Genomic DNA, 23,546 nt, shown 5'->3' with positions numbered 1-23,546 from the left:
CATATTATCAGGAGAGACCAGTGAAAAGCAGGAAGATCCTCAATGAAATGAATTGGCATGGTGACTACAACAATGTGGATGGCACAAGACTGGGGAGTTTCATTCTATATATGTAGGGGTGCTATGAGTTGGAAGTGGCTTGATGGTACCTGACAACACCACCAAAGTTTCTTCAATAATGGACTCAAACATACCAACAATTATGAATCATACAGGATTAGGCAATGTTTCATTTAGCTATCCATAGAATTGTCGTGCATCGGAATTGACTTGACGGAAACTTACAACCAGTTCCTTCAATATGTTCTTGAATGTCGCAGCCAGGTGCCACCTCAGAACCTTTGTACTTGCTTTCCTTCTGTCTGCCCCACTCTTCCCTTAGATCTCCACCCATCTCCTAATCCCACTTCTTAAAGTTTCTATCCCAACTATCACCCTTTCGAAGAAGGTGTCTTTGTACTTGGTGTGGTACTATAGGATAATCCCTGGACTTCTAGCCACAAAATTGGCAGTTCAAACTCACCAGCTACTCTTTAGAAACCCTATACAGGGTCGCTATGAATCTGAACGGACTAGATGGCACTTAATACCAATAAATGTTATCAGCACCTCCCATCCCCATCTTTCATCCCCTGTGTCTTCCTACCCAGCATTTTCTCCATAGTCTCTATCACCATCTGCTTTATTATTCGGTTTGTTGTGATTTGCTTTTCTGTTTCCCCCCACTAGTAGTTAAGGTCCGGGAGAGTACCAGGGCCTGTTTTTCATATTGCTGTTTCCCTAGTGCCCATGACAGAGTCCTGGGGTGACACTGTAGGATAAAGCACTGGACCACAAGGTCAGTTTGAACCACAAGGTCAACAATTCAAATTCACCAGCTACTCCTTGGAAACCCTTTATGGGTTGCTATGGTTGGAACCGACTTGATGACACTTAACAACAACAACCATGGCCATGAATAAATGTATGCTAAATGAGTAGGTGAATAAATGAATGGGAAACTTTGCAAAAGCGAAATCTTTGCCTTGCTCTGACAGAGAAGTGCCTACTCTCTGCAGAGAGTGACTCATAGCAGAGGCAAGATGGAGGGAGTGGTCGATCTCTGGATGAGGTCTTCCCAGTATAGTTACCACTGGCTTTGAAGCGAGTTCACAGTACTATTTCACTGTGACTATGAATATTCCTGTCCACTTTTACATAGGAACACGGTGGCTCCATCTCATAAGCACTTGACTATGAACCACAAAGTCCTCAGTTCAAACCCACCAGCCAGTCTGCAGGAGAAAGATGAGGCTTTCAGCTCCCACAAAGATTTACAGCCTGGGAAACTCTGTATAGAGTCGCCATGAGTCAGAACCAACTCAATGGTCCGTAACAACAACTATTCCATAATGTTTGGAGTCCTGGTGTGGTGCTGTAGGATAAGCACTGAACTGCTAATCATTCAAACTCACCAGCCACTCCTCAGAAACCCTATAAGGACTGCTATGAGTTGGAACCAACTCCACGGCACCTGGTAGTACAGTGGGCTAACCCTCGGCCTGCTAACCATAAGGTCAGCAGTTCAAACCCACCCATGCTTCCAAAGGAGAAAGATGAGACTGTCTGCTCTGGTAAAAATGTACAGTCTCTGAAACCCTATGGAACAGTTCTAAGTTGTACTATAGAGTCACTGTGAGTTGGAACTGACTCAACGGCAGCAGGTTTTTGATTTGGGTTTTACTAATATAAATGTTAAGGAGCTCTGGTAGCGTAGTGGTTATGAATCAGGCTGCGAACTGCAAGGTCAGCAGTTTGAAACTACTGGCTGCTCCGTGGGAGAAAGATGGGGCTTTCTGCTCCCGTAAAGATTTACAGCCTTGGAAACCTTGGTCAGGGTTGCGATGGGTCAGAACCGACTTGATAACACTTGACAACAGCAACAATAATGTAAATGTTGAGATGGGAGATATATACACACATACGAAGCATATACTCTTAACATATAAAAAGCCTCATAAACTCAAACTAATTGGAGAGAAGGCAAAAGGAAACTACTGGGGTATCCAGACTATTAAAATTATTAGTGAAACACACTTCTGTTATTTTAGATCCTGCAGTACTTCATCACCTGCACTCAGGCACCTAATATCTCAATTCACTGTAATTTGATCTAACTGCCAAGAAAAGTCACAAACCCAGGAACAATCAAAGAGGTCTTTAAGTACCCGCAGCAATGAAAATAGCCAAAAAGAGCCAATTTGCTGAAATTCAATTATTTCATTAACTAAAGAAATTGGGATTCTCAATGAGTATCAATGCCTATAAAGTCAAACTCTGCCAGCACCCAGTCAAAACCAGAAAGGAACAGAATTAATACTGACTAGCAACCACAACATTAACACTAATATTTATCGAGCATTTATTATATGACAGGTCCTGTTTCAATTGCTGACAGGTGTGACTTATGCAAGCCACATAACAATTCTATCAGGCACATACTATCATTCTTCCCATTTTGCAGATGAGGACATTGAGGCAAAGAGAATACAAAAATGAAGAGCAAGAAAGAAAGAAAGAAAAAAGCAGCAAGTAAGGCAAAAGTGGCAGACAGCTATGGAGCTATGACATCAGAAGTAGAAATGACAATTTAGATTAGAAATAAACTGTCAATCAAGGAAATGACCATGGAGAGCAGAGAGGGCCAAGAGAAAAGAGAAATCAAATCCGACAACTATGGAAAACTCAATGCAGAGACATTCCATGGTGGGGCTCACTCAGCCACCTCTGAGGGTACTGCTGTTCTGTTGGATAATTCAATAATGAATCTTCTATGTCAGCCCTCCCCAGAAAATCTCAAGAGTGATTACTAAGGCTAGAGGGTGCTCAGTTTCTTTGAATTTTTATAAACCAATTATCCAGAAACATCATTTGTCTAGAATTCTTACTCCAGATGTGTTCACAGCTTAAGTTATTGCAGGCACTGCTTCACATTTGTTCAATTGTTTACAAGCAGCACATTTATCATACACAAAGAATTCCTTGAAAATGGTTACATGCTGTTTGTTCTCAAGCACTTTTAGCAATCCCCCACCACTACTCACCTACAGTTCTTCTGTTTCTCTTTTCTTTATTCAGTATGGAGTTGGATGTCAAATCTGTACATGTCTGCATTATCACCAATTATGAATTCATCCACATGTAAGGACGAATATCTCAATTTCAAAGCAGGGTCATTGGTCATACTTTGGCAATAGCTGGTATCCAGTTCACACACAAATGTAAGTTTCCCACTGCTCCGGGGAGAACAGGGATGGGACTGGGGGACGGTTATTTGGAGGTTTCAGGTATGATAAGTGGACCCTTTCCACCCTAAAACTTGTCAGTGCTCCGCCTGGACTTGGGAACAGGCTGAGTGTAACTTTCTAGGTTGCTATGGTTCTTCCCAAGTTGTTCCTGAAGAGCAGACTAGAAAGCATAGGCTAATTCCTGGAAATGTCCTAAACAACTGCACAGCGATGCCACTCAGCCCTTCCATCTGGTCCATGGTATACTGAACATTCTTGCCGAGAATGAATTTTCTTTCCTCTAGATTTCATTGAGTAACTTGTGTAGCAGCTCTCAGTAATTATTTCTATTCATAAACTGATTTCAGTTGTTCCTCTAATTATACTGTGGCCCCAAGTACCCACAGAAGTCAAATCTCTCACATATATATGCCACAAGTCTCCACAATATTTCCAAACTGGGGCAGGCCCCAAGGCTGAAACCTGTTTGCTCCTGCAGGACACATCTCTGTGGTAAGGTGGTTCCTAGCAGCTGCTTCAGGAGACCAGCTCAGCGTCATCTGTTTTATACAGCGCTGAAGAGGAGGCATCTCTCCAATTACAAACCAGGATTTAAGCTTGGTTCTTTCATATTATTCCAAATGGTGCTAAATCCACTCATGCATATTCAAAATGCTGGTTGCCTCCTCATTACCATATCCAACCTTGCAGTGACAAGGGAAGTTTTCTTGAGCCATGTCTTTCCTTTGCAAGCCCCAGGTCCCTTAACAAACAGAACTTGGGGTATCACTGTCTTTTCCATAGACAGATCTTCCTTGCCTGCTTTTCCTCTGCAGGGAACCTAACAGAGGCAGAATAACCATCTCATACACCAGATAGCTGCTAACTCCACTATGGACACCCAAAGTATTCTTCTCCAAAGTCCAGAAGGCAGAGCCAAATGAAGTCTTGTGTTCAGACGTAGTTTGGAGTTTCTGTTGGTGATTAGGCTTTGGATCATTCCAACTACTCGCATGCTCTATTTTTCTGTCACATAAGGTTAGTCTTTAGGTGTGGAGCGTCATCAGGTCAGCATCTTAACTAGTGGTTGAAACACACATGGGGGCACCTTTGAAGAAAGGCCTGGTGATCTGCTTCTGAAAGGTTAGAACCACAAAAACCTACGAAGCACAGATCTACTCGGACACACATGTGTCACCATGAGTTAAAATGGACTTGCCAGCAACTAGGATCCTGGTGATGCAGTGGATAAAGCACTTGACTCTAACCAAATGGTTGGCGGTATTGATTTCTTTGATTTTTTTACTTTTGGATCATTGTTGTTAAGTGCTATCGAGTTGGTTCAGACTCATAGCCACCCTGTATAGGTTTTCTAAGAGAAGCTGATGTGTTCAAATTGCCAGCCTTGTGGTTAGAAATCTAGTGTTTAACCTATAGTGCCCCACCACTAGGATGCATTTTTTTCCCCTTCTGTGTACTTTTCTATGAACACAAATTTTTCATGTGCATATAATACCTTTTGTTGTTGTTGTTAAGTGCCACAGAGTTGCTTCTGACTTAAATAGTGACCCTGTATAGGGCTTCCAGGAGTCCTGGTGTGGTACTGTGGGTTAATGCAGTAGACTGTAAGGTAAGCTTGAACTGCAAGGTTGGCGGTTCAAGTTCACCAGCCGCTCCTTGGAAACCCTATACAAGGTCGCTATGGGTCAGAACTGACTTGAAGGCACTTAACAACAACTACAAATAGGGTTTCCAAGGAGCGGCTGGTGAACTTGAACTGCTGACCTTTCAGTTAGCAGTCTAGTACTTATCCTACAGAATATAGAAAAAAAAAAAGCAAAAGCAAGTTTCTTTAATATAAAGAAATATACATGTTTTTAATTTGATATGAATTAAATACCTATGTATTTAAAGTAAAAAAAAAATTAATGAGTGGTTTATTCTCAATTTATGTTATTTAAAATTTTATATTACCATGTAGGAATCCTGGTGATTAAGTACTTGGCTGTGAACCATTATGGTTGGCAGTTTGAGCCCCCACCACTGGTTTTGCCAGAGAAAAGACCAGGCGATTTGCTCTAGTGAAGACTGGTTGTGCTGTTAGATGCCACGGAACAGTTCTGATGCATAGAGATCCTATGTCCAACCGTACAAAACACTGCCAGATCCTGCACCATTCTCACAATCCTCCTTGTGTTTGAAACCATTGTTGCAGCCACTGTATTGAGCCATCTCATAAAGATTACAACCTAGAAAATCCAATGAGGCAGTTCTATTCTGTCACATTGGGTCACTGGGTCACCATGAATTAAAAACCAACTCCTAATAACAACATAACCTTTAGAAAATTGCCTGCTTCATTCTGATGGAAGGTGTATGGTTTGGCTCTGCAAACGCCGTCATTAGACTTATGCATGGCCTACACTGCCCTTCTGAGGAGGCTGGCTGTCAATCACCTGTGGGCTTCAGATTTGGCCTACCACTTCTGCAGAACTCCCTGTGGGAAATTTTGTAAATTTGTTCTGTCTCTCACCCTGAGATAAGCGCAAAGCCCACACACAGAAGTTATGGTTTTGCAGGTGAGAAAACCCAGCTACTAGGAGTTGGATTCCAATGGAGTTCCCATTAACATGAAGTCCTGACAGCAGTTTTAGGTTCCATCTTTTGAGTATGATTCTCTGGGCAGTAATAACTGAATTGATTTCCAACTCTAGAGTTGTCGAGGGTGTCTGCCATCAGACCCCAAGGTGGATTAAAAATGTACTTCATCACAACTTAATCACATTCCAAAATGTAGTCACTCAAATTAAACATAAGATGAGCTCCCAACAGTGAGAACTTCCTTCCTTTTTAAGTTTTTATTGTGAATTAAGTGATAGTTTACATGGGAGAACATCCGTTTTACACTCATCCTATCATATTTCATTTCATTGTAATAATTACAATCCCCTCCATGCATCATCATTCAACAGTTCAACAGTATTTACTTTTTTTTTAATGTACACAAAAACACTCCGGAATATATAATTATTTAAACAACCAACCAAAGGGCACATTCTGCAAGGCTGCCTCCTGACCACCAGCACACAGCCTTTCTCTTTCCAAGAGTCTAGAGTTCTCAGCTGCTCCCTCTCTCCATGTTCCCATCTCAGCCTTCATCTCTGATGTCACTGCTTCTCTGGATAGGGTCTCACATTCTACTCATGCTCTTCTCCCTTGAGAGTCCTGGGGTCCTGTAGTCCTGAACTATAAGATTAACTACTCCCACCTTTTAGTTACAAAAATTTTACCTTTACAGTTGTGACAATTGCAGTTAGTCATGATAACAATTACTACTGAATCATAAGAATCTTATTCCCATCTCATTTCAGCACACACCTTTTAAAATGTTCACTCTCCCCTTGTTCTGTTTGAACGACGGCTTCTTTGCCTATGTGCAGGATCCTCATGAGCACAATGAAGTGTTCTGGAACTTTCATTCTATGCAATGTTCCCCATAGTTTGTTATGAGTTACACAGTTGAATGCCTTTGCATAGTCAATAAAGCACAAGGCAACATCTTTTTGGTATTCTCTACTTTCAGCCAAGATCCATCTGATGTCAACAATGATATTCCTTGTTCCACATCCTCTTCTGAATCTGGCTTGAATTTCTAGTAGCTCCCTGTCAATGTACCAATGTACTGCTGCAACCATTTGTGAATTATCTTTAGCAAAATTTTACTTGAATGTGATTTCAATGATATTGTTTGATTTCAACATCCCATTGGGTCACTTTTCTTTAGAATGAGCACAAATATGAATCTCTTCTAACCAATTAGGCAGGTGGCTGTCTTCCAGATTTCTTGGCATAGACGAGTGAGTGCCTCGAGTGCTGCATCAGTTTGTTGAAACATTTCAACTTATATTTGTGTTTCATCAATTCCTGGAGGCCTTGGCTTTTTTTTTTTTTTTTTGGCAATACCTTCAGCGCAGCTTGAACTTCCTCCTTCAGTACCAGTGACTCTTGATCATATGCTGCCTCTTGAAATAGTTGAACATTGATCATTTTGCTGCGGGTTAATGAACTGGACTGCAAGAGACCTTGCTTCCTTTTAAAGCAATTGCCCTAGCAACCTCACCTTCACTGTACTCATGGGTGTTCATCAGCTAGGACCTTGCAGCCATTCTACTAGTAGGGAGAGAAGGAAGGATAGGGGACCATTTACTCCACCTAGCCTAAAATCACTGTAACAACCAACCACACTTGGTCATCATACACGTTGGTCATCATACACTTTCTGTGGCCTTAATTGTGCTGCCCAGTGGGTTGTACATTTGAGCAATGCCAGCCCCTGCTCCCAGCAGTCCGCAGACTGTTGTGGAGACGTCCAGGAAAGCAGAGCTTCTGGTCAGCACCATGGGTGCCTCAAGATAGACGCAGGTGCAGTGGGAACCCATAGCAGTGTCTCTAAATAAGAACTAACCAGGAAGGCTTCTGAGTCATTCTGAAGTGGCCTGGAATGAAATCCTTGAAACAAGCAGTTGGGAGATTCCTTGAAACGTTATCTCTGCCTTCTATTATCTTGCAGAGAATGAAAGAAAGCCTTTTCTCGGTATTTTTGCCCATCTTCATCTGTCTTGAATGTGGACTGATTACAGTTTTATAAACCTATTATAAAAAGAGTTCTAATTTTGTTCTTTTGTCATGCTTTGTATGTTACTGCTTGTTAAAATGCCAAATATTACTTTCATTGTCTAAGTGCGTAAGATTGCATTGTCAATGGAAAACATCCTCTTAGAGTACTTAAAACATGGGAAATTACCAGACCAATGTCAGGACAAGTCAACACAGTATGACAATAGATGCAAAGGAAGTCACCAGTGGGAACCCTTAGATTATCTTTAAAGACTGTGCTTGACTATACTAACACTAATCATCATCAGTAACATTTGATACTAGTACTTTTTCAGAACACTTCTTTTCAAGTGCTCCTGCATTGGGGTTTCACAACAAGACTTTAAGTAGTCTGGTTATCCCAACGTTCAGATCATTTATGAGTAAGAGGTTCCGAGGACAGGTTTGCATTTAGTTGAGTGACATCCGCCTTTCCTCTCAGCCCAGTGCCTGGTTTGCAGTTGGCCAATGCAGGCAGCCTGGCTCCTCCCGGCTCCTGCTGGACCCAAGGGAGGGCTGCAGGGAGGAGCCCCCGGGCAGGAGACTGACCCTGACTGGACTACAAGCTCTCCGAGGGGCATCCTGTGCCTGGGTGCAGCCAGCTCAGCCTTACAGCCCTGCAGGAGGCGTTAGATAATCTTCTCAGGGACAGCCAAGGTGCTTTCTCTGCCAAACCACAGGGAGGGACCAGGCCTGAGTAGGGAGGGGGGACTGGGAACTGTTTATTGTTGCTTTTTCTGAATTAAAAGAAAACAGAGGACGAAAGCAAGGAAAGGAGCAAAGTTCAAGGAAGAATCTGGCAAGTCACCTTGGGCAGGCCCCTGGACCGCTTCCAGAACTCTCTTTTGGATTCGCTAAGCTTGCCGAGTGAGCGATGAGTGCTTGGTGAGTATTCATTGTTGATGATGGATGACTGGCCTGGAATCCTTCCACACCACAAATTTGTTCCTCTGTACACCCAGGCAACCAAGAAGCCAAAAAAAAAGTGGGGGGGAGTGGAGTGGGTTAAGGAGATGGGCTACCTTAACTTCAGTTTCCCTTCTGTGGCTGGCACCCAGAGCCTCCTAAGCGCCCAGCCCTGGCCCCTCCCCATGGTCTCTGCCTCTACCCCCTCTTTGCTCCCTTGGTCACTGGCAGCTGCTGGCTGGTCGCTGGAAGCCCAGTTAGTTACCCTTTCCTCTCCTGCTCACAGCACAGACTCAACTCCAATCCAAGCTCCACCTCCTCAAGCAGGAATCAGTGCAGACTTCTGTAACCAGTAAGGGCAGCCTCCCTACCTCCCTGGTTTCAGCCTCTTCCCCTCTCAACTCCTTTGACCCAGTCATCCACCAACACAGCTGCCAGAATTGTGTTTCCGTTCCATAGTTTTGATCAAATAGCACCCCCACTTGCAAGACCTGAGTGTGTCCCAGTGGCCTCATATGTCAAATCTCAATTTCTAACCATGTGCAGGAAGATCTTTCCCAAGGCCCCCCATCTTGCCTGGCCCATTTCAGTGGTCTTCCCTCCAAAATATCCCAACATAGAACTTCTCAGGTTAAGCAAAACTGAATAGACACTTCCATCTCAGCACCTCTAACCTGCCAGGCACTGCACTATGTTGCCCTTGTTGTTGTTAAGTGCCATTAAGTAGGGTCCTTCTCATAGCAACCCTGTATGGGGTTTCCAAGGAGTGGCTAGTGAGTTTGAACTGCCAACCTTGAAGTTCAAACCGACCTTGGCGATCCAGTGCTTGTCCTATAACACCACACAATAAAAACACCATTCCAGCCCTCACAGACTTCACACATCAAGTGGGGAAGACAGGTACAAAAGAAAGGAAATTCTCTTGCCCCTATGTGTAAGTGAAACAAGATAGTTGCTATTTAAATCTGTACACAATTATGTAAAATAAACAAATAAGCAAACATGTCCAGATGAAAAAACGAAAAAGAAATATACCAAAATAATTGTCCTGGATAGCTAAATGATGGGTTAAGATAGCTATTTTCTTACTTCTAATTTTAGTTTAGTGCTGTAGGATCAGCACTAGACTGCAAACCACAAGGTTGGCAGTTCAAACCCACCAGCTTCTCCTTGGAAACCCTATACACAGTCACTATGAGTCAGAGCCAACTCGATGGCACTTAACAACAACACTTTTAAGTTTAAGAACTAAAACCTAAATGTTCCTTAGATTCAAGGATAGAGGAACTTCATCTTACTTACTTTGTTGTTGTTATGTTTTTTACATTCTATTGTGCTTTAAGAAAAGAAAAGGAAAAACCCCTGTAATATGCAGGTAACACAAACTTCCTTGCTAAAAACAAAAAGGACTTGAAGTCCTTAGTGATGGATTACACCTTAATGTAAAGAAAACAAAAATCCTCACAAGTGCACCCATAAACAGCATCATGATAAACAGTGAAAAATTCAAAGTTGTTAAGGATTTATTTCATTTTACTTGAATCCACAATCAACACTCATGAAAGCAGCAGCAGTCAATAAATGAACCTACATGTTACTTTGGGAAAATCTGCTGCAGAAGACCTTTTTCAAGTATTAAAAAGGTGTCACTTTGAGGTGTTAGTATGCCTGCCCCAAGCCATGGTATTTTCAGTCATCTCATATGTATGTGAAAGCTGGACAATGAAAAAGGAAGATCAAAGAAAAATTGATGCCTTTGAATTACGATGTTGGCAAAGAATATTGACTATGCCATGGACTGCCAGAAGAATGAAAAAATGTATCTTGGAAGAAGTACAGACCAAATGCTTCTTAGAAATGAGGATAGTGGGAATTCATCTCATGTATTTTGGACATGTTATCGGAAGGACTAGTCCCTGGAGAAGGACATCAAACTTGGTAGAGGATCTACAAAACAGAGGAAGACGGTCAGTGAGATGGATTGGCACAGTGGCTGCAGTGACGGACATAGCAAAAACTGTGAGGATGGCACAGGACCGGGCAGTGTTTCATTCCGTTGTAAAAGGGGCCACTGAGTCAGAATCGACTTGACAGCACCTAACTACAACAACATTGTGCTTTTGGTGAACGTTTGCATAGCAAATTAGCTTTCCCAACCCATAGTTCAAATATACAAATTGTTCTGTCATCTGGTTTACTTTGGACATGCCACCAGGAAAGACCAATGTTTTGAACAGGACGTTATATTTGGGAAAGCAGAGGGTCATTGAAAATTAGGGAAGCATATCGACTCTCCACTGTTGGACACCTCACAATAGCCACAACAACGAGTTCAGACCTACCAGTGACCGTGAAGATGGCATAAGGCTGAGCAGCTTTTAGTTCTGTTATACTCAAGGTCACCAGAAGCCAAAACCAACTCAATGGCACTGAGACGACTCAATGATAATTAATAAGCAATCATTAGCTCTGGTTCTCTCCAACATTTAGAAGGCTTCCAAATGCTTAACACTAATCTGATTCACTAATGTTATTTAAAAAAGCAAACTGCAAACTCAATTCACAATGAAAAGTTTAAAAAAGAAAAAACACTGCCTACTGTTTTGTGATACTACTCCTGGTTTTAAAAAATATATTGCATTAATTTTAGGGAAATTTTGAAACTATAGATATCAAAAATACAATTAAAATTATCCACAATCCCACAATTTATACAAGTATCAACATTTCATTTCATTAGTCTTCAGCACGATCACATCTTTTCATAAAATTGGGCTTACACTAGTTATAAATATTAAAATATCTCATCATCTATTTTTCTGACTTAACAATAACATGTTAAATAGTTTTCCAGGGCACTGAAGGGGTCTTACTGTTGTTGCTAAGTGCTGATGAATCAGTTCTAACTCATAGCCACCCTGTATAGGGTTTCCAAGGAGCAGCTGGTAAGTTTGAACCTCCAATTGTGTGGTTCAAACAGACCTTTTGGTCAATATGACTTCTCAAGTCTTCATAATAACCATACGAATGGGCCATAACAGTTTTAATCAATCCTTAAATATAAATCATTAAAGACATAAAAGATTGTGGAGGTTGGGAACGGGCTTTGAGTTTCTGAGTTGTTGTTGTATTAAGTGCTGTCGAGTCAGTTCCAATCCATAGGGACCCTGTACAGGGTTTCCAAGGAGCTACTGGTGAGCTCGAACTGCCGACCTTGAAGTTCAAACTGACTTTGCAGTCTAGCACATTAATCCACAGTGCCACATCAGGGCCTGTATTCAAATCCTGACTTTATCACTGACTTGCTGCGGCTTTATGCAAATTTATTAAATTTTTCTATGACATAGTATGGTGGTAGTGGTGGCTGTGGTGGTTATGTGCCATGGAGTCATTCCAACTGATGGTGACTTTGTATAGGGTTTCGGAGGCTGTAAATCTTTAGGGAGTACTTTGAAAGCCTTGCCTTTCTCCCATAGAGGGCCAGTAGATTCACACTGCTGACCTACCTTGCAGTTACCAGCTCAGCATGCCACCTACTATGCTACCAGGACTCTTTAACACATAGTATGTTGCTGCTGTCGTTGTTAAGTGCCCTCGAGAATCCAATTCTGATTCATAGGGACCCACTGCAGGATTTCTGAGGCGTAGTTGGCAAGTTTGAACTGCCAGCTTTGTGGTTCATAGTATGGTGTTTATTCTACAGTGCCACACCAGGAGTCCAGCATAGTGATTGTAGTTTCTTCCCTAAAAGGTTGTGTAAGAAAAGAAACCAAACAGTAAAGTTTGCTTTGGTCACGTTTGGCACATAGAGTTCAATTAATAGCAATTATTAGCTCTGGTTATCTCCTTAAAATGAATTCCTTGAAGTAGAATTTTCCATAAAAGGGATTTGGCCATTTTGAAGTTTTTTGGAGGCATATTGCCAAGCCTGCTCTACAAAAAGAATATATAAACTTTATTGAAAAGAAGAAGCTTATTAAAAGCCAGTTTGTACTGAGTTCAGTGCTGTAATCAGCTCATCCTATGAGAAGAAATGAAAAGGCACGTACCCAAACCAAGCCCACTGCCATCGAGTGGATCCCCGCTCAGAGCGACGCTCTACAGTGTTTCCAAGATGGTAAATCTTTACTGGGACAGACAGCCTCATCTTTCTCCTGTAGAGAAACTGGTGGTTTTGACCCTCCAGCCTTGCAGTTGGCAGTCCAGTGCTTATCCTACAACACCAGCAAGACTCAGCCATTGAAAATCATATAGAGTACAATTCTACTTTGAAACACATGGAGTTGCCAGGAGTCAGAATAAACCTATGGCAACTGGTTTGGTTTTATTTTTGGTTATGAGCCTATATGTTAAACAGACATACAAAACCAAAATTGAAACCACTGCCATCAGTCCGTTCTGACTCATAGCTACCCTGTATAAGGTTTCCAAGACTGTAAATCTTTACAGGAGGAGAAAGTCTCATGTTTCACCCCCAGAGAAATGGTTTGAACTGCCGACCTATGGCTAGCAGTCCAATGTTTATCTTATAAAAGTTCTTCCAAAATCTTCACTAGCCTTCTTTCCACCAATGCTGGTTCCTCTGTCTCCTAAAAATGTTTTCCTTTCCACCAATGTCTCCTAAAAATGTTCTCCACTGTGGAGTCTTCCTAGCTAGAGCTCATGGCTTAGACCACTCCATGAAACTCTCAAGACCATTACTACCAAATGCATCGGTGCTTCTTTGTTTTGTGTGGCTTGAGACTTTTGAAATCTTTGTCACATGCTTACTCCAGTATCTCCATTAGATCCTGACCTGAAGATCAGGGGCCAAGACTGACATATGAAAGTGAAATCTCGTTTAGTTCTTAAGCTAACCAATTACTTTTTTGAAGTAGAATGACTTGTCCCCAAATCAGAAGTATTCAGGCAAGGTGAAGATACGGAAAAGCCATCATTGGCGATGCCAGTTTACAGAAGAGAACACCTGGGCTCTTGAGGGGACGTGCCTTCCTCAGCAGGCTGGAGAGCCCTCACCGCCTGGTTCTCCGTGCTCCTCCTGACACATCAGGCCGCCTCCCACCAGTTTGCATGTTTTATTGCTCAATCCAAGCCCTGTGTTATCCAACATGCTATCTCCATTTGAAAAATCTTGCCCTTGACTCTTGCTTTCATGCAGCCCGCTGCCCTGCTATCTGTCCAGATCACTTCTGCATTTAGACACCACACTCCCACCAGCCTTCCTTGAACCAGGGGAGATAACCTAATCTGCGCCCACCCCAGCATTCCTGCGCATCCCGGACATGAAAGCAGTTGTGAAACATGTGGGATCCTCCCCGATTTATTTCTTTTTACCTTGCATCCCTTTCACTTTGATGTTAGTAGAACATTTGGGGTGGGGGAAGTAGAGGGGGAAAAAAAAAAGAAGAATCTAATGTGACCTACTGCCCCAAAATGCCAAGATAAACTATCACAAGGGTGATGGAGCAGATGGCGGACCTAAATGAAATGAGTAAAAATGGATTTGTTTTCTAAACTTGTGTTTCCTTGTAGGATTGACCAGCAGATCCTTTGGCTGGAAGCTGCTCAGAGCGCCCTACTTGTGGAGTCCCTGGGACTCACAATTTATTTCAGAAAAGAAGAGAATACTGTCTTTTCCTCAGAGCCCTTAGTCTCTTGCAGTGTTGTTAGCTGTCAGTTGAATCTCCCCACTATATAATGATTCTGCACAATGGACAAAAACTCTGCTTGATCCTGCATCTGCCATCCCATAACTGCAAGTCAACAGTTGTGATCCATAGGGTTTCCATGGACTGATTTTTGTAAGTAGACAGCCAGGATTTCCTTTCCAGTCCTTCTTAGTCTCCAGCTCTGCTGAAACCTGTTCAGCATCATAATAACATGCAATCTGTCCCCAAACAGATGGGTGGTCTCTGTGTTTCAGTGGTAGAATTTGCACCTTCCTCAGGCTCTTAGCAGGGCTCAGTAAGAATCCCAGAAACTCCTGGAAGTAAGGTGGACTCAAAAACACTTAGAATTGTAAGGGCAGGTGGCAGGGTGGGTGGAGGAGAGTAGAGTGGAATTAGAATCTACCCTTTTCCCAGGCCAGCTTCAGAGTGATGCTGAGTTATTCAGGGAGGTGTTGAGGGCCACCATGGAGTTCATTACGGTCCTGCCCACACCTCCAGAGCCTGTGATGACCAGCTATAGTTATGACCAGAACTGTACCCTTAGTACAGGAGAGTGATACTATGGGCGATAAATACCCACATAGGCTTTGAAAAAGGCAATATTACGGTGTGTTAAAATTTGACCACAGCACTAAAGGATAAGCAATGGACTGCTTGCTAATCACAGTGGTTCATACCCACAGTTGCTCCTTGGAAAACTTACAAAGAGTTGCTATGTGTTGGAACCAACTTGACAGCACTTAACACCAACAACAATGGTGATAAGACCCTTCTCAATGTGGCCCCTCATCATCTGTCTCTCCTCCTCTTGCCCATGAGATGCTGTTACCTTTTTGCTGCACTTCTAACAAGACAAGCTACTTCCTGCTTCAAGGCATTCATTTATACTTGCCAGACCTTTGCCTATATGGGATGCCGAACTCAGCAACCCAAGTACGAGCCAACCTGCACAGAACATGATGAACCAATCACCTGACCTGCCTGAGGGCTAATTCATACACACACACATACCCACACATGCACACACATACACAATCCCTCATACATACACATACACACAAACACACATGCAGGCATACACACATCCATACACATATTCACACACATATACACATATAGAAGGGGGTTCAGAAAGTTTGTGGTAAAATCCTACTGTCTTTGCATTTCATTTTTCCATGAACTTTTGAAGCTGCCTCATGTACACACATATGCACATGTGCACATATGCACATTCTGTTACTGCCACATTCACACATATGCGTACACACATACACAAATAAACACTTTCATATACATATGTGAGCCCTGGGGAACAGTGGTTAAGCACACAGCCTCTCGGTAGGAGAAAGACGTGGCAACCTCCTTCTGTAAACGATTTCAGCCTTGGAAACCCTATAGAGCTCCTCTATCATTCATGTAGGGTCACTAGTAGTCAGCATCAACTTGACAACAATGCACACACACATGAGGTGGCTTCAGAAGATCAAGGAAAGGGGTTGCCCGCCCCTGCAGGGCCCACCTGCCCACCCATCACGTAGCTTCTGAGTCCCAGGAGCGTGAAAACAACTACATGTGCCCCTATGCTGGCCTTTAGCATGCACCGCGGTGGCCTCTTCCCTAAACACCCACCCTCACTGTTTGCGCAAGTGGAGGCCAAGAGAGGGGCATGGCAGGTGTCCCCGAAGTCACCGCTTGGATTCCTTTGGGGCTCGTGGCCAAATTCCTTCTCAGGTGTATCCATACCCACACAAGCAGATCTTTCTCCGTCTGAATCCTGAGCTAAAACCACTGCCATGCTGGTGACTGTGACCCGAAAGACCATCACAACCACCACTTCATCTTCCTCGGGCCTGTGCACCCCCGCAGTTGTGGGGTCCGCTCGGGCGTTGACCCAGCCTCTGGGCCACCTCCGCCTGCTATAGCTGCTGTCCACCTGTATCATCTTCTCGCTGGTAGCCAGTGTGGGCACCTGGATGGGGTCCATGTTTATCTGGTGTTTCTGCTTCTCGATGACCTTGATCATCCTCATTGTGGAGGTCTTTGGGTTCCAGTCCCACTTCCACTTGTCCTGGCATAACTTCCCCATCACCTTCATCTGCTACGCCACCCTCTTCTGCCTGTCCACCTCCATCATCTACCCCACCACTGGCATCCATTTCTTGTCCCATGGCCATGTCTGGGACCATGCCATCATGACCAATGCCTTCTCTTGTATAGCTTTCTTGGCTTATGCCTTTGAAGTGACTTGGATCCAGGCCTGGCCCGGTGAGATCACCGGTTACATGGTCACCATGCCCAGGCTGCTGAAGGTGCTGGAGACCTTTGTGGCCTGCATCATCTTCGTCTTCATCAGCAGTCCCAGGCTGTACCAGCACCAGGCAACATTGGAGTGGTATGTGGTTGTGTATGCCATCTGCTTCATCCTGGCCACTGTGGCCATCCTGCTGAACTTGGGCGACTGTACCAATGCCATGCCCATCCCTTTCCCCAGCTTCCTCTTGATCTGGCCTTGCTCTCTGTCATCCTCTACATCACTGCCCTTGTCATCTGGACCCTCTACCAGTTCAACGAGCACTACGGCGGCCATCCAGGGATGTAAGCTGCCACCAGTCTCACACCTACTACGTCTGCGCCTGGGACCACCAGCTGACTGTTGACATCTTGACAACCATCAACATGCTGGCCTACTTGGCCGACCTGGTCTACTCTACCCACCTGGGCTTCTCAAGGTCGGAGAGACCTGGGGGGTGTGGGGGGTTCCCCTTTCCCCTCCCTCCAACCTCCTTCTCTCCACTTTTCTGGGCTTTCTTGACTTTTTCCTTTGTTCAGTTTTCTACTTCCTATTTCCCCTTTCTCCTAACCCTCTTCACTTCCTCTCTCACTGATCTTGTTCACTCTTCCATCTTGTTCCCTCCTTTTCTCTTTCCTCTACCTTACTATTCCCTTTCCTCTCTGTTTTGTTAGGTTGCCCTCATTCTGTTTTGTTCTGAGTCATTTTTCTTTTCTTCTCACTGCCTTTTCTTCTTTCTTCTGGTCTGTACTTGGGTTTTTCCTGTTTGTTTTCTCACCTGCCTATTTCCTGACCACCTCATCCTATCCTTCTTGTTTCTCTCCCCATTTCCTTCTTCCTGTTTCCTCCTCACACTTTCTTCTTCCTTGTTGCCCTGAGACTTCTGTTTCCCACCCCCACCTCCAAAGGTGCTGAGCTCACCCATCCCACCACCCCATCATTGCAGCTGTTGATGCCCTGGGCCCAAGAGGCCTCATTGCCAAAGCATGCCTGCCTGCCCTAGCTGTGCCTTAGTCTCTGTGTGTGTGTTTGAAGAGGGGGGTAGGTACCTAGGGACTATGTCCCCCTTTCTCCCAGTGGAGGAAGGTCTCCCAGTGCACCTACCTCCCTTTTAAGTTAAAAAACTTGGGAGCTCAGTCATTTCCAGGGGACCTTTAATTAAGCATAGGTCCTTGGTTCTCAGCTGCCCCACCTGGCTCCAGAATTTTTGTCAAGCTTACCAAAACCCACTGCCTAGAGATCATCTTAAAGAGGGGCTGTGGTCTGTGGGATCCCCCTACCTAAATCAGCAGCCAGGTGAAGAACCACATGGTCTTGAAGACAACCAAGTGAAGTACTTGTGGGGGGCAGTGATGCATCCCTCTAGCCTCAGTGCTAAAAATAACTTGTCCTGTTTATTTTCAAGAAGAAGGAAATGGTCACTGCCATTTAAAGGCCATATCAGCCTGATTAAAAAATAGGTATGTATTTTCTTTTCCTGATCATGAAGGCAGACTTTATTGGGTGGCCCTATTCTTCAAGAAGGATGTATCTTTTCAATTTCTTTTTTTAGGGGGGAGGTGAGTGGGCCGGGGGGCATGGGGAGAGGAAGGTTTGCTGCTGCCACAGCCCAAAGCATCAGATGACTTGAGTGTGTGTTTCTGTGTGCTACCTATTCCTGCTTCTCTGGAACTCACCTTCATAATGTGATATATACAAAGGTATAAATACATATATTTTAATCCCCTTGAAGCTTCTGGTTACCACTGGCTCCTGCCGGCAGTCACAAGAGAAGGCTTGTTCTTGCCCTGATGCCCACATCTATATTGTTCGTTTAATTATTTTTTATTTTGTACACCTCAATATAAGATAAAAGAAGGGGGGGTGGAAAGCTCATGGAAAAATTAAATGAAAAGATCATGGCGTTTCTCCACAAACTTCTTGAAGCCCCCTTGTATACACACTCCCTCACATTCACACACACACAGAGACACAGATCTCCTCTGAATGAAATATCCATCCCTTATCTTAGTATCACCTGCTTGTCTCTTCACTAATCACGCTGATTAACTGTTTCCCTCAGAACAGTCTTTCCTGGCCACTCCATCTAAAGCATTCTCCCTTTCCCCCTCGCCCAGTCAGTCTCTGTTCCCTTACTCTGCATTACTGTTTTCAGCACCTACTCTGAAACAGAATTCTTTACCTAAGGGTGTTTGTTTGTTTGTTTGTTTTTCTGTTCTTCCCACTAGAATATAAACTCCTATAGGTTAGGGCATTGCTTCACTCATTGCTGAATCTCAAAGTCTAGAAAGATGTCTGACTCACAATAAGAATGGAATATAATAATAATACACATACACAACCAGTTACTAAAATAACTTCTAGAAGCATCATTTTATTCAAAGGGAGGCATTTACTATGACTAAAATCAAGCCCACTGCCATAAAGTCAACTCTGACTCACAGTGACTATATGTAGGGTTTCTAAGGCTGTAAATCTTTACAGAAGTAGAAAGCCTCATTCTCCTATGGAACAGCTAGTGGATTTGAACTGCTGACACTGCAGTTACCAGTCCACTGCATAACCCACTACACCACCAAGACTCCTATGAGGGAGCTTCAAAAAGTCCATGGAATAATGGAATAAAGAGAGCACAGAATTTTCTTATGAACTTTTTGAAGCCCCTTCATATAAGCCTGGAGAGGTGAGGTTGCTGCAGTCTCTGCCCTCTCCCCACTGAGATTTTTGTGTTTTATTGAATGGGTCAGAGTTTCACTGGGCCTGCTGCCTGAGCAGCTTCTGCATTTGTGGGGCACCCTCAAAAGCCAGAGCTCCTCCAGCAAGAATGGAAAAGATGCTCTGGAATACAATGGCGGAAAGAAGAACTCTTGGAAAAGGAATGCTCAGGGACACGGGATGTAAACTTACACCCCCAAGTCAAAAGCATGTTTTGAAGAGTGATATATCTTTCTGTAAGTCATTCTTCACATTCCATTGTTTACAGAGGAAGTACTATTGCTGACATGCATAAGCCATTTAGAAATATGGCAGGAGTTATGAGCCCTGAAAGAAAGAACAATCCTTGAACTTGAAAGTTTGACAATAGAATTTCATTCTGTTCGCTCAGATGTTTCTTGCAACCCATTGGACATGTTTCTTTTCAGTGTCTGACTGCAAATGAAGTGAATGGATCAGAAGACAGAAGAGTTCACACAACAGAAAACCATCCACTGGCAAGTCTCAGAAGGGAGTCGAGAGACGTGGTCTCTAGTCTTAGTGTGATAATGTCTCGCTCTGCACCACAGCACAATAATAGTTCCTTAAATGTAGTGTGGAGTCCTGATGTGGCACATAAGCACTGTACCACAAGATCAATTTGGACCGCAAGGTAGATGGTTCAAACCCACCAGGTTTTTTTCTCATAAAGGCAGGTTAAGGAGCTGGCACCCCATAAACACGTGGAATGGTAGAACATGTATGACTGAGTGAAGTCAGAAAGGCTATTGGGGTGGGGGGTGGGCAGGCCAAAGTTCGGGAAAACTGGACAGCCACCGAGTGTAATGGAAGATTTCATTGGGTGTGTAGCCTCAGTGAATCACCCCTCTGGGTCTAGCTCCTAAATGTGGACTAGGCATCTTACCTCAACCCTGCCTGCACATCAGCATCACCTTGGGAGTTTTAACAAGACAAGCATCCACCATACCCTCACAGATTCTAACTCACTGGATCAGGGCAGGGCATAGGCCTCCATGGACTTAAAAGGCTTTTGAAAGGCTATTGGTGTGCAGCCAGATTTGGGTGTCCCTGAATGAGATCACCCTAGGGCACCTTTCTGTATTTCAGTTAAGTGAGGGTGTTGGGATGCACTCTCACTGTGGAGCTATTTTGTCAGGGGAATGTTAGACATTTCTAGTCCACCTCAGACCTCTGGGAGAAGCATCTCTCATGTCTCTGCCAGCACTTGATGTCAGTGGTCCAGATGGGCAGTGGGGCTCCTAGGGGTTCCAAACTCACTCCTCAAGTGATATCATTACAAACAAGGTCAGACTTTCTCTGTGCAAAGAGATAGTGTGTCTGGGAAGGTGATAAGCAGCAAGTTTCCTAGAGAGAGCACCTAAAATTACACCACAGGCTGCACACTAGACCAGAAAAGTTCCACCATGTAGGGGGTCTGTTACAGATTGAATTGTGTTTCCCCAAAATAGGTATAAGGAGCTCTGGTAGCTTAGTGGTTACGAATCATGCCGCTAACCTCAGGGTCAGCAGTTTGAAACTATCAGCTGTTCTGCAGGAGCAAGGCTTTCGGCTCGCCTGAAGATTTACAGCCTCGGAAACCCTGTACAAGGTCGCTATGCATTGGCACCAACTCCACAGCACATAACAACGACAAAATAGGTATACCCCTAATTTAGTTCTCTGAATTATACATAACTATGGATATAATCTACTATGTTGTTGTTGTTGTTATGTACCATGGAGTCGGTTCCGACTCATAGCGACCCTGCACAGGGTTTCTGAGGCTATAAATCTTTACTGGAGCAGAAAAACCTCATCTTTCCCCCATGGAACAGCTGGTAGTTTCAAACTGCTGACCCTGAGGTTAGCAGCCCAATTTGTAACCACTACACTACCAGAGCTTCTATAATCTACTACAATGCAATTTAATTACCATACATCTATAATATGGTTGTGATTACATGTTGTGGAGTTGGTTCCAACTACAGCAACTCTGTATAGGGTTTCCGAGGCTGCAAATCTTTACGGGAGCCGAAAGCCTCATCTCTCTCCTGAGGAACAGCTGGTAGTTTCAAACTGCTGACCTTGCAGTTAATGGTCTGACTCGTAACCACTACACTACCAGAGCACCTTACATCTATGATGTAGTCTAATACAATGTAAACAATCAGTTGAAGTCATAGAATAGGATGGATCCTAAATCTAATCACTTGTAAGTTACATGAAGAGCAGCACAGACACACACATGCAAGGAGGAAGACAGGCACTATCTGATAATGAGGCAGGCACATGAATCCACAAACCTAGGCACTCCAAGGGTTGCTGGCTACTAGACGCTAAAATCGACAAGGAAGGACTTGCTTTCACCCACCACCCCAAAATCATGCCCTGCCTCCTGAACTATGAAAAATAAATTTCTGTTCTTTAAAGCCCCCCACTTGTGGGTTACAGCAACACTAGGAAACTCAGGCAGAGTCCTTATGCTTTGGACGTGACTCTTACCCTCAAATCCCATCCACTGAGCAATGCTTTCCTGGCCTACACAAAACTAGCCAACCTACCTCCAAAGTGTCTTGAGATCTGTCTCCAAATAGAGCCTCGCTTCCCGGCCTGCCCCCACCCGTAGTTGGGATTTGTCAGCTTGACACCAGTGGTATGAGATGTGGGCTTGGTTGGAGGAGAAACTGCAACCACGCCAATGAGCCAGCTCCCCAGCAGCCTCTTGGCAGAGCTCAGGGCAGCCTCGGCTGGTGAGCCGAGCCCAGGCTCCTGGGTGCTTGCCCAACACTAGTGCCAGATTCCACAGCAGAACACAGGCATGCGGCTACTTTGGTTGGTGAATACATTCCAGTTCCTAGGAGTCTAATGGAATCATGCTGAAAATTAGCCATCCAATTAAGGCAATCAAATGCTAACACTCGCTTGGTTGTCAACACAGGTGGGGCTGCCTAGGGAATAGAGAGAAAGCCTTACCTGGCTCCCACCAGCCTCTCTGTGGATCCGAGCCATACAAGGAGAATATTGGGCAGCAACAGGGTTTTTCTCTACAAGGCCAGCCTCTCTTGTCAGAAGATATTTAGGAGTTTCATTGGCTGCATTTGCATCTCTTGTTGGCATAGAAATATTAGCTCCGTACAACCTCCAAATGTTCCATGCTGCACAATGCCACGGAATGTTTCTGTTTTGCACATATCCTGGTCCCACAGTCATTCCTATATAGTGGCCACTGACTCTGTAAAGTGATTTGAGAACCACTGGGAAAGTCTATTTCCATCAATGAACTCAAGTCTGCTTTTATCACATCACTAAGTAGTTTGTCACCTTATCAACTTCCCTTCACCCCAAATTTAGAAGACTTACAAAAAATGATAGTTATCCATCATACCACCAAGAGAAAGAAAAGAAGACCAGGGAGCAGACATTGACAAGGGGAAGGGTGAAGGTGAGGAATGAGAAGAATGAAACCAAAATTTGATTCTGCATCCCGATAGCCCATGTGAAGTTATCATTATTAAATGCCATCAAGTCGATTCTGACTCATAGCAATCCTGTGTAGGGTTTCCAAGGAGCAGCTAGTGGGTTTGAACTGCCAACTTTGTGGTTCACAGTCCAGTGCTGATCTTACAGCACCACACCAGGAGTCTATGTGAAGTTAGGAGCTATATGTATACTAATACATTACAGTGCCATTAGTTGTCTATAAAGAAGCACTGGTGGTGCAATGGATATGCATTTGACAGCTCCACAGGAGAAAAACGTGGCAGTCTGCACCCATAAAGATTATAGCTTTGGAAAGTTCTACTAAGGAGTCCTGGTATGGTTCTGTGGAATAAAGCACTGGGCCACAAGGTCGATTTGAACCACAAAGTTAGTGGTTCAAACTCACCAGCTGCTCCTCAGAAACCCTATACATGGTCATGAGTGAGAATCAGCTCGACGGCACTTAACAACTTCACAAGTTGATTCTGACTCATGGTAATTCCATGGAACAGAGTAGACTTGCCACATAGGGGTTCCTAGGCAATAATCTTTACAGAAACGATC

General features: G+C 43.9%; 1 pseudogene; it reads left to right on the top strand.

Annotated features, from left to right (window-relative positions):
- The first annotated feature begins 16,290 nt into the window (after window positions 1–16,290).
- Window positions 16,291–17,702, top strand: LOC102825474 (annotated as a pseudogene).
- The last annotated feature ends 5,844 nt before the right edge of the window (window positions 17,703–23,546 follow it).

This window comes from Chrysochloris asiatica, unplaced genomic scaffold, assembly GCF_000296735.1.
Source record: "Chrysochloris asiatica unplaced genomic scaffold, ChrAsi1.0 scaffold00386, whole genome shotgun sequence".
Taxonomy (NCBI): Eukaryota; Metazoa; Chordata; class Mammalia; order Afrosoricida; family Chrysochloridae; genus Chrysochloris; species Chrysochloris asiatica.
This window is presented reverse-complemented; position numbering and strand designations above follow the sequence as displayed.